General features: G+C 44.7%; 2 protein-coding genes across 2 annotated transcripts in view; one reads left to right on the forward strand and one right to left on the reverse strand.

The window, feature by feature from the left end:
- Positions 1-14,633, reverse strand: part of LOC135399068 (heparan sulfate glucosamine 3-O-sulfotransferase 1-like) — a 48,068-nt gene extending 33,435 nt beyond the window's left edge. Inside the window, exon 1 of the mRNA XM_064630741.1 lies at positions 14,415-14,633. The gene's annotated coding sequence lies outside the window, so the exon portion shown is untranslated. The remainder of the gene's footprint in view (positions 1-14,414) is intronic.
- Positions 1-15,165, forward strand: part of LOC135399069 (phosphatidate cytidylyltransferase, mitochondrial-like) — a 121,553-nt gene that overhangs the window by 31,836 nt on the left and 74,552 nt on the right. The gene's annotated exons all lie outside the window — the stretch shown is intronic.

Consider the following 15,165-nt stretch of genomic DNA (forward strand, 5'->3'; position numbering starts at 1 on the left):
TTTTGATTCTAATACTTTAAATGTCTCATCCTTAATGTAGTAATGCGGCATTTTATGAAATATTATAGCGAATGATGAACACTACCGAAAGCCTCGAATAATCTACATACGTATGTGCCCATTACAAATAGCATTGACTGAACGTTTTACCGGAGAATGCGTTCTGAATACGTACAGTATATATATATACAGTCAAACCTCGCTTTACGAACACCCTTCGTTTCTCAGAAAATCGTTCGTAAATCGAGGTATTCGTAAATCGAGGTCTGAGGTGTGCAGTGCACAAATACCTCACAAAACCACGGGAAATTGATTTGAATAAGTTTTACTTTTGAAAATACTGCGTAATTGTGCTTTGCACCATACTTTCTGCAGGGTCTATCCTGTTTAGAAGAGATGACAGAAGTCTGACACTTGACTCATCCACACTGTCCTCGCGCGGTCCGGTCCGGTACTGTATCGCGCGCGGATGGGACTGTTTCCAACGGCAAATATCGCGCTTGTCACCGGCTGTCGGGACTGAACGCCTTCTCTTGGAACGGCAAGATGTTTCCATCTCGGAGACCTGGTCCAAACTCACAACCGTTCGGCTGTAAACGCCCGAATTATTCTTACAGGAAATGGTGAATCATGTTTGTGGAACGTGGTGGCGTTGGGACATTGTATGTTTGACTTTGGCAGCATGTACTGAGGAACTTTCATTATCCTCCGCTTCATTGGCCTGTCCTCTGTACGTTCATAACGCCCGTTCGTATATCGAGGTCAGAATGGCTTGGCTACTTTGGGTCCGTTCCCTAATAATCCGTTCATAGTTCGGATATCGAGGGTTCGTAAAACGAGGTGAAAATACACGGAAAAAGTTTGGTTCCCTGAGGAGCCGTTCGTAAGTTGAGGGAATTCGTATATCGAGGGTTCATAAAACGAGGTCCGACTGTATATAAAAGTGAAATAATAAGACTTGGACTACAGATTACAGGAACGTTAACAAAAACTAATTTATTTAATGGGCAATTTAACACATAGATTAAAAAAAGAATGGTCGACGTTTCGACAGTGGCACTGTCTTCGTCAGGACAAAGTATTTGTCCTGACGTAGTCCAAGTCTTATTATTTCACTTTTATTCAACTTCGTAGCCGTCTGATATATTAACCTATTTGTTCTATATATATATATATATATATATATATATATATATATCTTTTTGTGTGTACCGTTCTGATGTCATGCTGACTCCACTGACTATCCCTATTTAGCATCGTTCATCACCTCATCATCAGGACACATCACATCCTGCCCCATTGTGCCTTGGGGTAGTGGGCCGCACCTTACGTGGCGAATTTCCCCCTTCATTATCATTAACTTATTTGTTGTTGTTGTTGATGTGTGTGTGGATACCATAGCCAGTTGACTTTAGTCTTGTTGACCTTCGACTCTTCACTACTGAGTCTCATACTGCCGACAATGAAATGATCCATTGCCACAGTGGTGAAACGTAGGGACCCGACAAACATTGATGAGGAACAACTACTTTGTTTTTAAATGACGATGAGTGGGGAGATTAATCGCCAGGGACGATACCTACGCCATTGCTGGCGGCAATCGCGGTCTCATTTCGTAACGTTATGCGCTGGAAATACCCCAAGGGATTAGTACCCCGTTTTCGCGCGTATAGGCGTGAAGAATATAGTTTACGACACGGCGCAGATATTGGCATGCGTTGAGTTTATCCCGTGGTTTATCTAAAAATGCTACTTGCATACGACATGTTCGATTACACAGGAATTCATTAAAGTTGCCACAAGAGCCCTGCCCTTTCGAAGCAGTTTGCTTGCGCGGAAGCCTTTATTAATCCGAAACACCTGGTGTTAATCAATAGTAAATTTCTGGAAGAGTGCGTCTTATTAGCAGCTTCCAAGCTTGCGCACAGCAATAAAGTAAAAAAAAAAAAGTCTGACTCATGCTCAGATTCGTGCTTTGCACAGTGTATACCCGGTTTCCGTTCGAGCGTTTCTTATTCTTCTTTTCTTCCCTTTTCTTTTCTTATTTTTGGAATAGCAAGCCGACCTTCGTCTGGCTGACCTTTCCTTTCTTTTTCTTATAGCCCCCCCCCCCCCCCCCCCCCCCCCGTTCGAGCCCACACAGAGGCGAGAAATAATTGCTCATCCGACTATCATTCCGAGGAAGGATTCGTGCTTCTGCTGTCTTACAAGCGCGCTATAATGTGTCAACTTCTGTTAGTGGCTTCTGGACATACGAACTTTGCCTTTGCTGCTCAACGTTCCTGAACCATTCACCTTTCTGGGCACAACGGCTTTCTCAGCGCAACGAGACCTCTAAGTGCAGGTACATGTAGCGACCAGGGTGTCGAACCGAAAGGTTTTGCGTTCCGGTTTTCGTTTCAGTTTAGAGAAAACGGTTCGGTTCGGTTCTGGAGTAAAAAAATAAGAGTTCGAAACTGGTTCGAACCGGTTCAGTTTCATATGGTGTAAGGATAATTGATTGTGGGGAAAATAAACCCATTTATTCTTTCCAACAGAGAGAGAAATAAAGAGAGAGAGGTTAGAGAGTCGTACCATATGACTTATAGACAAAAACAAGGAGCCCGTCTTGCGCTCCGGCACATTGTTGTAATGTTAGGTTTCTGCAGTTTCCTACCCAAATACCGATAGATCTCCCCAAAACAATGGCCCAAAAATAACGTTTCTTCTTCAATTTTCGGTTCGCCCCGGAACCCTGGCAGCGACCTTAGCGCTTGAAATGTACGTTTCAAGTATAAATTTACGGAAAAAACTTTCAACGGCACAACACGATCATTCAACCGGCCCGAACGACCAATTTGCCTGTTTTTGTTTTGCTTTATTCCATCTTGTTACGTTTCCTAAGCGCAATGTGTCTCCGCATCAACGGAGGTTCAGTCACCTTTTGCGCATAAAATAAAACAAACAAACGAATAAAAAAACATTCACCGAAGGGTGGCACTAACGGATCTTCTGACGTACCTGCCACATGTCGGTAGGTTTGCAGCCAACCTGTCGAAAAGCCGAACACAAGACACTGCACCGGGAGGACAACACGAGCACGTGCTTCGTATTTCTCTGAGTTGTATCACCTGTCTCCATTACGCAACGTTCCTCCAAGCAGTGGGTGCTGACAGAAGTTTCAGCGCAACGGTGATCGATGATCTCCAGGTAGTAACATATACACGGTCCAGGAAAAGGGCCCCCCCACCAGGGGTCAACAGCCTCAATGTAAACACTAGAGAAGAAACAACGTGTGTTTAGCGCACTCGAGTCTCCTTCCCAGCTGTCCAGAAGGGCTCTAACCCTAACAATGAACCCCCCAGGCACTCTTTCGAGGTAGTATACGTCCGAAAGTCCTCGGCACTGCTAGAAAAATGTGCTCCTGTTTGGCAATAAACGGTTCTTTTAGTTATATTTCTTTATTTTTTTGCTATAATAGGCTCCATACATTTTTGAGATTGTATCTAAAATAGCCATAGCCCTGTTAGGAATTGTTCCGTTTGCTAATTTCGCCATTGATTGATTAATTGATTTGTAAAAGAAAAAAATGAAGATGTTAGCCCTAAGCCACTCATCATCCCTGATTCATGATCATCACTGCATTTATTGTTGTTGTTCAGTTTGTCTGAAATTCGCGGGTATTAATTGGTGCATTTCACTGATTTCTAGTGGTTAATTTAATGAGGCTGGACTTTCCGGCGTTGGCAATTACGCGAGGCATTAGTACTTTTTCTGCGAGTGCTATGTTTTTTTTTGTTTTTTATTCCGTGTGAGCGCCGCGAAGCAACTGTAGCTATGGGCAGCGTACAGATGTGGACAGATGGAGAGAGGATCGACAGCGGGAATAAGTGTGGGACAGGGGGATAGTATGCGTCCTGGGCCGACTTCAGAGGCAACTGTGCCGACATTCGTCTGGAAAGTCTTCGGAAAACCCAGGGAAAACCTCAGACAGCACAGCCGGTGGTAGGATTCGAACCCACCACCTCCCAGTCTCGAGTATACTCTTAAAAATGAACTTCACCGCATGGCACGCTCCTAACCAGTGTTGTACGTAGCGCCGCTACTAGTATCGGCGCTACCGTATCCGTTGCTTTTTTCGGTTGCGGAGTAGAGATCGCGCTACTTTTTTAAACGGGTAACGAAAGAAGTACTTCCGCTACAAATTTGCGGTAGCGCAATCTTTGAGCGCTACCCCTACTTTCCGAGCTGGGGTTCGCGACAACTCGACTTCGACCTATCATCAAACCTCCACTCTGCCTGCCTTCGATCAAGCTGCCCGATATCACAACTCATTCTGGGAAGACCGGGCAAATAGCCGAAAGGAGGGCACAGAGGCCGTTATCTTACAAGGAGGATGTGTCCTCCACGTGTTCCAAGGTATATCTAAACTGGTAGCGAAAACTAGCGAAAATACCAAATCAGACCCATCGGCAATGCCACCAGCAAGAGGCGCGAGCGATCCTGGGTGTTGACAGTAGAGGTACTGTTGTAAACAGAAAAACTTTGCAACATGGGCGTCGCTTGTGTGTGTACTAATAGGTTATTCATAATTTCAATGTAGAAAAAACTTTCTGTTGCCCCGCTCGTGCACATATACGAGATCATCTACCACTCAGTACATTTCCGTATCCTGCTCCTTTGCGCATGTGTCACAGTTGGGGGTGTTTATCCGTGCGTCTCTGTATCCGTACCGTGTGTCCGTGCATTGTAATACGGAGTTCGTACACTCTTTGGGTCAAACAGGAAGTAACGTTCACACCTCCGTGCTGTAGACCAAGATTAACACGTGTGAACAGGTGAATACAATGCATCCCCTGTTGCTGGGCCCACGAAAAAAAAGATTTCGTCATGGGACGAGCGGCCATGATAGTGTGTTAGCAGGAACCAACTGTGCACCAACGATGTCGTGTTTTGTTGCAATGGACCTATAACGGCCACTCATTGAATAAATGCAAATGTCTAATCACTAGGTGTACGTATAGCTCTGGGTGAGAAATGGGCCTTATGTGAGCCTTCCTAATTTCTGTATGGTCATCACGATGCCTTTCTGTTTGGAGTCTGTGATAACCGTATGTATTTGGAATTGATATGATTCATTAAACCTGATATGCTTTATTTTTCTGTGTTCTCGTCTGGTATTGTTGACTGGGCGCGGAAAAAGGAATACAGAGCAAGTGAAGTGGGCCAATGTAAACGTGCATGGCTAACTATGCAGTAATTATTATTCATACTAGTGACGTCATCTCTGACGTCATTTATTTACAATCGTAGTAGTCCGCGCAACGGATGGATGGCGCTGACCGTCTCAATCATGGCGTCATTCTGAAGACACAGGGGCCTATGGGAGTTTCGCTACCTGTTTAAATATACCTTGCGTGTTCCCTATTTGGGATGAACCTTCTTGAAGATTTGGTGCGTTGTCGAAGTTGTCTGCAAACTGACGTCACTCCATTCTGGAGCCGTCCTCGCTAGCTATGAGTCATGACATTCCACATGACATTGCACCACGTACGCTCAGGTGCTTGACAGTTGCCTTCTTGTCCGCTGGTGTTCAGATGTCTACTATGCGCCTCGGTGGGAAAGCTTTATCTGTGCGTCAAGGAAGTCAACGTCCAATTTGAAAAAGCACACCATGGTATGTTTACTAACTTCTCGTTCCGGGCAATCCGAGTTCTTTTTGTGACAAAGCTGCTGAGCCTTTTATCGGTAGACTTGCTTTGTGCTTTATTTGCTTTAGAGGAAGAGAAAAAGATATGCAGGATACCGAGTAGGCTTTAGTAAATCTGTAAAAAAAACGATTTTCAAAATTTTAGCCTTCAGGCAACCTACGTGTAACCTCCATTGGACGTCGATTTATTATTTTGAGATATGGCTTTATTTTAAGACGTTTGAAGTACGTCATCAACGATACTGTTTGTTCCTTTCCTAAAAAGTAGCGCATGAAGTATCGCGTTACTTTTTACGGGTAACGGTAGCGGTATTCCGCTACTTTTAGGTACGTGTAACGATATCGGGATTTCGTTACTTTTTGCTCAGGTAGCGCGTATCGGTATTGCGCTACCTTTTTCGGGTAGCGGGTACCAGGGATCGGAACCGGTATTTTTTTCGGTACGGTTCGGGTTCAGGCATATTGGTTCGGTTCGGGTTTAGCTCCGCTGAACCGAAATTATCAGCTTGAACCGGTTCAGGTATATCGGTTAGGTTCGGGTTCGGCTCAGGGAGAACCCCCCACCCCATCCCCGCACATACACAGACAAAAAAAAAAATCTGTCAGCGGTCGGGGCATTTACAGGGATTGGAACAGTTACTTTTTTCGGCCTCGGTTTAACCGGTCCACGGGCAGTAATTTTGCTACATGCAAGCAAGCTTACGCTCACCGTACACGATTGTAAGAGAAAGGCGTGAGATAACCGTACAGGAGAGAAAAAAAAAGGTCGGTCAGTAGTACAATTAATTCACCTCTGAACCGATTCCCGAACCGGTAACCGTATCAATTTTTTGCGGTTCAGTTCCGGTTCGGCTCAGGACAAGCAAAAAAAATCGTTCGGTTCGGTTCCGGTTCGTCAGAAAATAACGGTTTTTTCCGGTTTTCGGTTCGGGTTCAGTTTCGGTTCCGATCCCTGGCGGGTACAACACTGCTCCTAGCCAACCATAACCTCGAATGATATCGTTATCTGCCCTGATTTGTTGAAAACGGGAGGCGTACGCCTTTTCTGTGACAATTATGAACGGCATAAGTGTCACAAAAATGGCGTACGCCTCCCGTTAAAAAAAAAAATCAGGGCAGATAACGATATCATTAGAGGTGATGGTTGGTTAGGAGCGTGCTTTGCGGTGAAGTTCAGTTTTAAGAGTATACTATGTGTCCCAGGGGTTGTGTCATCCTATAATTTCTACTGCTCCTGACATATCTTTTTCTTCGAATATCAGCTGTAAGGAAAACAAGTCATATATGTGCTACCAAGCTTCCTTTCCTTAGGTGATCTGGGGTAGCCGGCCCTCGTGATGAGGGCTACAATCCCCATTTTTTTCTTTCAATCATCATCATCAAGCAAGGGATGAATAAGTCGTATGTGTGAGATTAATACAGCCGACAGGAATTACATAGTATTTTTTATTTCTCCGCGGGGTGCTTGTGCTATTTTCACGATAACATGACACGAACAGATCACAGTCGTTGCTCGCACGCCGCCCCAGGTCGTCGCATGATGGGACCTAGTTATTTTGGGAAAAAATAATGGGCTTCCAGATGTCACTATACAACCTAATTAGAATGCTACCATTCTGTCAATGCTACTGTATTAAATTAACTTACTATTTAACTGAGGCGATATCGTCCCCGCCACAAATTAATGTGATCCCACACGTTGCGCAAGAGAAGGTATACAAAACGTTGAAGGTATAAACGTAATAGAGAAGTACATTATTATACCCCAGCTGCCGTGGGTGGAAGGTATAGCCTCACTGCCTCAGTGATCTATACCTTGCACATGGTTTAAACTGGGTATAGATAGCGGTAATGAGGTATAAATGTGGTACTTTAGACCTCATTATATATTATACCTTTTATATACCTTTTCTTCTAACCGTGATGGTGCCAGGCCCCTCGATTGCTCCTCGAGAGAGCGATCGCGGGACCAGGCACAGTGCAACGTCGGCTACCCCTCGTCCTTGAGCTTGACGCCCAAAACCAAGGAGGAGCTTTCTCTGGCAGAGAGAGACGACACTCCGTCACTGTCAGTAAAATCTCTATTCAGTTTCGTTGTTATCAGTCTCTCCTCTCCGTTTGTCTTACTCTTAAATAACCAATACTCGCGACTCTCGAAAGCGACATTTTCATTTATCAGTTTTATGACATACATATCTAGTTTTTCTTCTTCTCTTTGTCCGATCGCGCTACAGGGAGCTAACGGGTGGATCTCGATTTTCCCGGTTGCGAAATCCCCGATCTGGAAATTCCCGTTCTCGAAAACTAAGGAAATTCAAGGAGAATGCTCGATGGCTTCGTAAGATGGTATATGCCGTGTTTAAAAACACGGTACCACTATTTAACCACCCAAACTCACGGGTTTTTGGATGTCTGTCCAAGTCGTTTTAGCGAACGAAAGCCAAATTTTTGGCGGTCGTTAGGCTTAGCGGGGCAGACACGGCGGAACACCACCTTGAGGTTAGTCAAAGTTTTGGTGTTTGTATTTTTCTGTCCAAGTTAGCCTAAGTTCGGTGTTTGCAGTTTCCCGCGCGCAACTGTGCATTTTACAGCCAAATAACGTGTATTTCCAGTAGTTTATTTTGCAGCGGGGATTTTAATCACTTTATTTCGAGGCATACACCCGGAGCTATAACCACGTACACCGGTTCCACACTTCGTACGAATAAAACTCGTTCAATGACACACAACGTCTACAAGAGACATCGCGGCGAGTAAAGTCATGTATCGCGCATTATTCAGATGTGGCAAACCATTATTCATTTGGAGCAAGTCATCCCAACGAATTTCGATCAATACAATCAATAACGCAACACTTACGCACATGAACCAACTTCAATAATTGCGTGACTGTCCCAGTACGCAGAGTGTTTCGGTTAAATCCCCGGGCTAAATAATTCGCGAACGGGTGCACCAATCGAAGAACTTCCTGTTTTACAAGTATCTGTCCGATACCACCTACAAGCTGCGCACCGTGTGAATGAGTGGGAGGCGCTCATTATTTAAATACAAATTCAACTGAGTTTCGTGAAAAACATAACTTCTAAAGCAGGGCGCGGTGGCATTAAAACAGGTACTACCCCTTTTGGGGCCTTCAGTGGGCACCTTTTAGAGAAAAATCTGCCACCGAAGCGGATCAGTTGTTGCAGTAGTTAATTGGTTTCGGTTTACATATTTTTGTCGCGGCTGGTTGCGGTGATGCGCAAAAGGACGCTCTTCCACTCCCTTATCCACCAATGAATTACGTCCTTTTGCGCTTCGCCGCGACCAGCCGCGACAAAAACATGTAAACCGAAACCAATTACATAACTACTGCAACAACTGATCCATTCGGTGGCAGATTTTTCTCTAAAAGGTGTCCACTGAAGGTCCCAAAAGGGGTAGTACCCGTTTTAATGCCGACCGCGCCCTGCTTTAGAAATTGTTTTTTCATGAAACTCAGTTGAATTTGTATTTAAATAATGAGCGCCTCCCACTCATTCACACGGTGCGCAGCTAGTAGGTGGTATTGGACAGATACTTGTAAAAACAGACAGTTCTTCGATTGGTGCACCCGCTCGCGAATTAGCCCGGGGGGGATATATTTATTAGACGAAAGGAGAAAAAAAAACGGGGGAAAGGTCAGCCAAACGGGACGTCGGCTTGCTATTCCGCAAAGAAAGAAAATAAATGAAAGTAGAACCGTCCTCTATTGTATGGTGTGCCCTAACGGGTTTCTTCTCTTTTTTTAGCTGCACTGAAAATAGCCCCTAAATTCTGCGTACACTTTCGTGCATTTAGTCTTATAGTCAGAGGGACTAATAGTTTTTTGCAATGCGACTACTCCCCAAAAATAGTAAAATTGGCATTTTCTTTCCCTTAGAGTGTACCACAGGCGATTTTATTTTGCACCCGAACTACGCGTGTCAAAAGAAAGGAAAAAGAGAAACAAGTCGACAATTGAAATGCTCTTGGGCACCGTTGAAATGTGTAGCTTCGAACGGCTACACGTATCTACGTCTTCCAGAATTGAAACTTGAGAGCACTTTGCATAAGGTCAAGGCACCGTTCCGTAATTGCTTCGATCTACATAGGCACCCGCTTCTTGAGCGTCTTCTTAATACGTGGCGAATCGATGTTTCTGAACTTACGCGCGGCCCCTTTTTAATGACCTTTTAATAGAATCGCCGCTCCTTCAACATATCTACTCAGAGCGCTGTCAGTGAATCGAGGAAACCCTCATGGAACTATCGAGCTCGTCGAAGATTTTATGAAGCTCGGTTTATGGAGTGCTTCCTGTCGGGTTCGGGCTCGGTCACAAATGACCAAGTATAGGCAACGTAGGAACTGTACTCACGGAAGGATCATGCATCACCTATACAGGGTGTTTCAGTTAAATCCCCGGGCTAAATAATTCGCGAACGGGTGCACCAATCCACGAGCTTTCTTTTTTACAAGTATCTGTCTGATACCACCTACAAGCTGCACACCGTGTGAATTAGTGGGAGGCGCTCATTATTAAAATAAAAATGCAAATGAGTTAAGTAAAAAAGCGTAACTTCTAAAGCAGGGCGCTGTCGGCATTAAAATGGGTACTACCCCTTTTGGGAACTTCAGTGGACACCTTTTAGAGAAAAATCTGCCACCGAAGCGGGTCATTTGTTGCAGTAATTAATTGGTTTCGGTTTACGTATTTTTTTCGCGGCTGGTCGCGGCGAAGCGCAATAGGGCGTATTTCATTGGTGTAATTTATTGGTGTAATTCATTGGTGCAAGGACGTAATTCATTGATGGATAAGGGAGTGAAAGAGCGTCCTTTTGGGCTTCGCAGCGACAAGCCCCGACAAAAATACGTAAACCGAAACCAATTAATTACTGCAACAAATGACCCGCTTCGGTGGCAGATTTTTCTCTAAAAGGTGTCCACTGAAGGTCCCAAAAGGGGTAGTACCCATTTTAATGCCGACAGCGCCCTGCTTTAGAAGTTACGCTTTTTTACTTAACTCATTTGCATTTTTATTTTAATAATGAGCGCCTCCCACTAATTCACACGGTGTGCAGCTTGTAGGCGGTATCGGACAGATACTTGTAAAAAAGAAAGCTCGTAGATTGGTGCACCCGTTCGCGAATTATTTAGCCCGGGGATTTAACTGAAACACCCGGTATATATAAAGAGTGGATTGATTGATTGATTGGAAAATAAAAAGTATGGAGTTATGAGACTACTCCAGAACACGTGAACAGAAAAGAAAATAGAAAAAACCAACCCCAAGCAAAAAACCCAAAGCATAAAAACGAACAAGCAGGGTCCAACTAATAGACGAGCCGTAATTATGGTGTTCGATGTGAAGTGACGTTCCTGTGTCACCCTGTAAGAAGGATGCTGAATGTTGTGGACAGTTATTTGTATAGTGGAATCAATATCGTATTACAAATTATTACCAGTCGTTTGTTTCTTTTTTATTGTGATATGTGTAATCAGTATAACGTATTGTATTTTGTCAGGTCATACAGAAGATCTTAGGCATAATTCGTAAATAAAATACGTTATATGTAGTAATGGCGTTGGGGATAGATGGATAAAAATAAATAAAGGGTAAATAAAATAAAAATGTCTTCATGTACCGAACAATCTGTGACATGTCCTAGTTCTGTGACCGTGACAGATGTACAGACGTAGCCTTAGATTCGAAAAAACAAAAACAAAAAAACAACAGATGAACTCAGATTAGACAAAACAGAAAATCTGCATCCAGTTGTGTACGCAGATAATTGAATGTTAATACTCACTAAAATTAAATATGGGTCCCGGGTCATTTAGGGTCGTCTCAAGTCATCCGAATCGTGATGCCGATCACTCCTGTGCATTCCCACGCAATATATGGGAAGTGTCCACCTTATTAATTTAGCGGGTTTTCTCTGAAGTTTGGAAAGCTGGCATCAACCACATAATCCGAGGAATCAAAAGGAGTTATGCTGTTGCGTTATGTTGGACGGATCATACGTGATCTCCTGCGAGGGCGTCACAGATGACGTGTTCCCGGAAGAGAGTCAAAAGCAAATTTAGCTCCCACGTTGGGTGCTTTTTTTGTTAGCGCCGCGGAGTAACTGAGTCTATAAGCGGCGTACAGATGTGGACAGAATGAGAGAGGACACCAGAAAGGAGTGGGAGACTGGGGGGGTTAGGTTGTGTCCTGGGCCGACTTCAGGGGGAACTGTGCCGAGATTCGTCTGGAGAGATGGCCGAGCGCGGGGTTAAGGCGTCCCGCTCGTTTCTGGTAGCCAAGGTCGTGCTGAAGACTGGGAGGTGGTGGGTTCGAATCCTCCTACCACCGGCTGTGCTGTCTGAGGTTTTCCCTGGGTTTTCCGAAGACTTTCCAGACGAATATCGGCACGGTTCCCCCTGAAGCCGGTCCAGGACGCATACTAACCCCCCTGTCACCCCACTCCTTCCTGCTGTCCTCTCTCCATCTGTCCACATCTGTACTCATCCGCTCATAGCCACAATTGCTTCGGGGCGCTAACACGGAATTAAAAAAATTCACGTGTGAGCACGCACGCGTTGTTATCCCGAAACCCAACACTTCGTGTGTGTTAGCGTTGTACACCTTCTAGCTTATTACACTGCTGTATATTCCATTATCTTTGCAATAAAGATATGTCTGAGGCGTCAAAAAAATATTTGTTTCCGTCTACTTCGCGCTTTCTGTTACTCCAATAGGCGCCCTTATCTTATCTTTACGAACTTCAGCAATGACAGGCCTAAATGATGCAATCGATGCAATGATTATTAGTGAGGATACGAAAACAGGATACAAAAAATAGCTGTCACCCTGTTGATGCAATCAATCAACTGTACTAACCTACGCAGATTGCTTCTCGCATGTAAACCGACAAGCATTGTATTTTCGAGACAGACAAAGATTTAATTCACTATCCAGCACAGAGAAGTTCTAACGGTCCTTTAAGAAGACTGCAAACTAGTTCAGGTAGCATACCAAGACGTGCATGTATTTGCACGAGTTCTAGAAGACATCCTTCTAGAGAGCTGTAAAATCATTCCTGTCCTTTCAGATATTGACCCTTCCTTTGTCTTGCGATTTGTTTGACCTTTGGTCTGGAGTTTCGCGACGTTTGCTGTACAAGTTGCCCCCCCCCCTCCCGCCGTGTCCATGTTTCCCAGACTACACGTACTGAAGTAGCCACTCCTGACGAAAAACTCCACATTTATCTGTTTCACCTCAACTATAAAATGAACTTCAACTTGCATCATGATATACGCTTGTGACACAAAATTCCTATTTCAAAATTTCAATTTTCTGTGAAGTTCCTAAGCACCGGAAAGAAATGTATAAACCGTATTTTTTAATCACGTTCTAATTTGATTGCAGACGCGAAATAACGCAAACATTCGATCACGAAGGTTTTCCTTACATAGTCGACAGTAAACAGCAAACGCTCGTTATAACGAAGTCAACCGGACTGGTAAAAAAATTCGTTATAAACGACAATTCGATAAAAGTGAGACAATATGTTCGGAGGCCTTGGAAAAAGTATTCCGGCAAGCACAGAAACCTTGTAGATGAGTGCTTTGACAGCCTTTTAATTTATATGTATAAAGGGAGAGAGAAAAGGCGTAAGCTAGATTTGCCGTACGGGCTTTCAACGGCTTCCCCGTCGCACTAAGCGGAATTGGCTGACATGACACTAGGAATAATCAGTCTCGAAACGCGTGCATTTCGGTCAAAATAGGGTTAGACTTCGAACAAAGCAATAATTAAAAAAAAGCGATTTCGTTATAATGACGATATACTGTATCACACAAATGAACACTGGGGCGTGTGCACCAAAGTATATGCAAGGCAACGAGAGATAAACATCCGGGACACGCATTCACACCATGGACCACACACACTGGCACGTTCTCAAGTACGGTCATATCCCGCGATTTGTAAATGAGAACGAGAGAAAGAAAAAACATGCATCTCATAAAAATACTCAAATTTACATCGCACATGCGTGCAGAAGAAACGTTCGAGAAGAAACGTATATTCGCTCATCCCACCGTTGCAGGTGCAAACGAATATCGGATTTTCGGACGTACAGAACAGACACGCGATCCAGTAGCTCCCGTAACTAGCAGCACAAACATTTTTCTTCTCTCAGCATCGGTCAGTATATACGAAGAGCTCGAGATAGACGTCACGCTAACATACAGTATGAACTCCAAATGTAGAAAATCCAGAAAACCGACGAGGAAATGTTTAGGGAAGAACCTGAGGACAAGTGCCGCCGATATTTCGAACTGAGACTGTGGCAGAAAGATATTGGTGACTCTCGTGCTGAAGGTCCTTCCCTCAACAGTACGAGCTTTAAGGTTTTCCGTGAAAAGCTGCATAATTAGCGCCAACTCGAACAGATCGCTACCCCTACAGCCACATAATTTCACGAGGTGCATGCAGCGACTTTCGCATCTCACACTTCCGAGCTATTCGTGTGCCCCCAAAAAAGAGAACATATACAATCCTCACAAACGCGAACACCAGCCGTTTACCGTTACACCCAGCAGACCGCGCGCTATAGAACTGACCCGGCCGCCACACGCCGAGCGAAGACCCCGGCACTCCATGCCACCACCACCTTGAGGCGGAAGGGGAAAAAAACGCGAAAAGAAACCCGTCGATATCGTGGAATAATGGAAGCCTTACCGGACGGTCGCGGCTAGCCCCGATTTCCCGGCTATGTGACCACTTCTCCTGCTGCGTTTGATGGGTACGATGAGGCATCGTGAACATCCATGGCGTCAGAAGGTAGTGATTGTCTTGTGCTCTTCCATGGACTTCTGGCCGCCTGCCGCCGCACACCAGCGCGTTGTCGGTCGGCTCGCTCGCTCGCTCGCCGCTGCTGCTGCTGCAGCGCGGGCATTCTATGGGGACAGCGCTCGACGCTAGGGGCGCTGATCAAGGAAGGAGAAGATGAGGGAAGACGGGGAGGAGAGAAATGGGAGGCAATGGGGTTTGTTGACGCAGGAAAATCAAAGTTGTTGTTTTGTTCGGTGTGTGTGCGTTGGATGAGAGGGGCGTTCTGAAGTTGTGGGTGTGCGGAGAGGTGGTGGCACGAGAATGGAACAAGTAATCGAATTAGCCATTCGAAACTGCATCCTCTTTACTTTGGTGACTCGAAACTTCCTGTTCTTCTTGGAGGAACAGTTTTCGTGGAAGAACGGCGGTGGAATGCAAATGTTTCGAACCGAGTGTTGGTACGAAGGAAACATCGAAACCGTTACGAAGGCGCAAAAAAATAAATAAATAATAAAAAAATAATAAGAAAAGTCCGCTGTGGAATGAAACAGAAGCAAAGTCAGCAGCCGGAGCAGTTTCCACCCGGTGCTCATAGCTTTTTATGTAATCCTAGACACAAAAGGGTAGTGGGATCGAATCCGTCAATGCACTATCTGTC

Source organism: Ornithodoros turicata, chromosome 6, assembly GCF_037126465.1.
Source record: "Ornithodoros turicata isolate Travis chromosome 6, ASM3712646v1, whole genome shotgun sequence".
Taxonomy (NCBI): Eukaryota; Metazoa; Arthropoda; class Arachnida; order Ixodida; family Argasidae; genus Ornithodoros; species Ornithodoros turicata.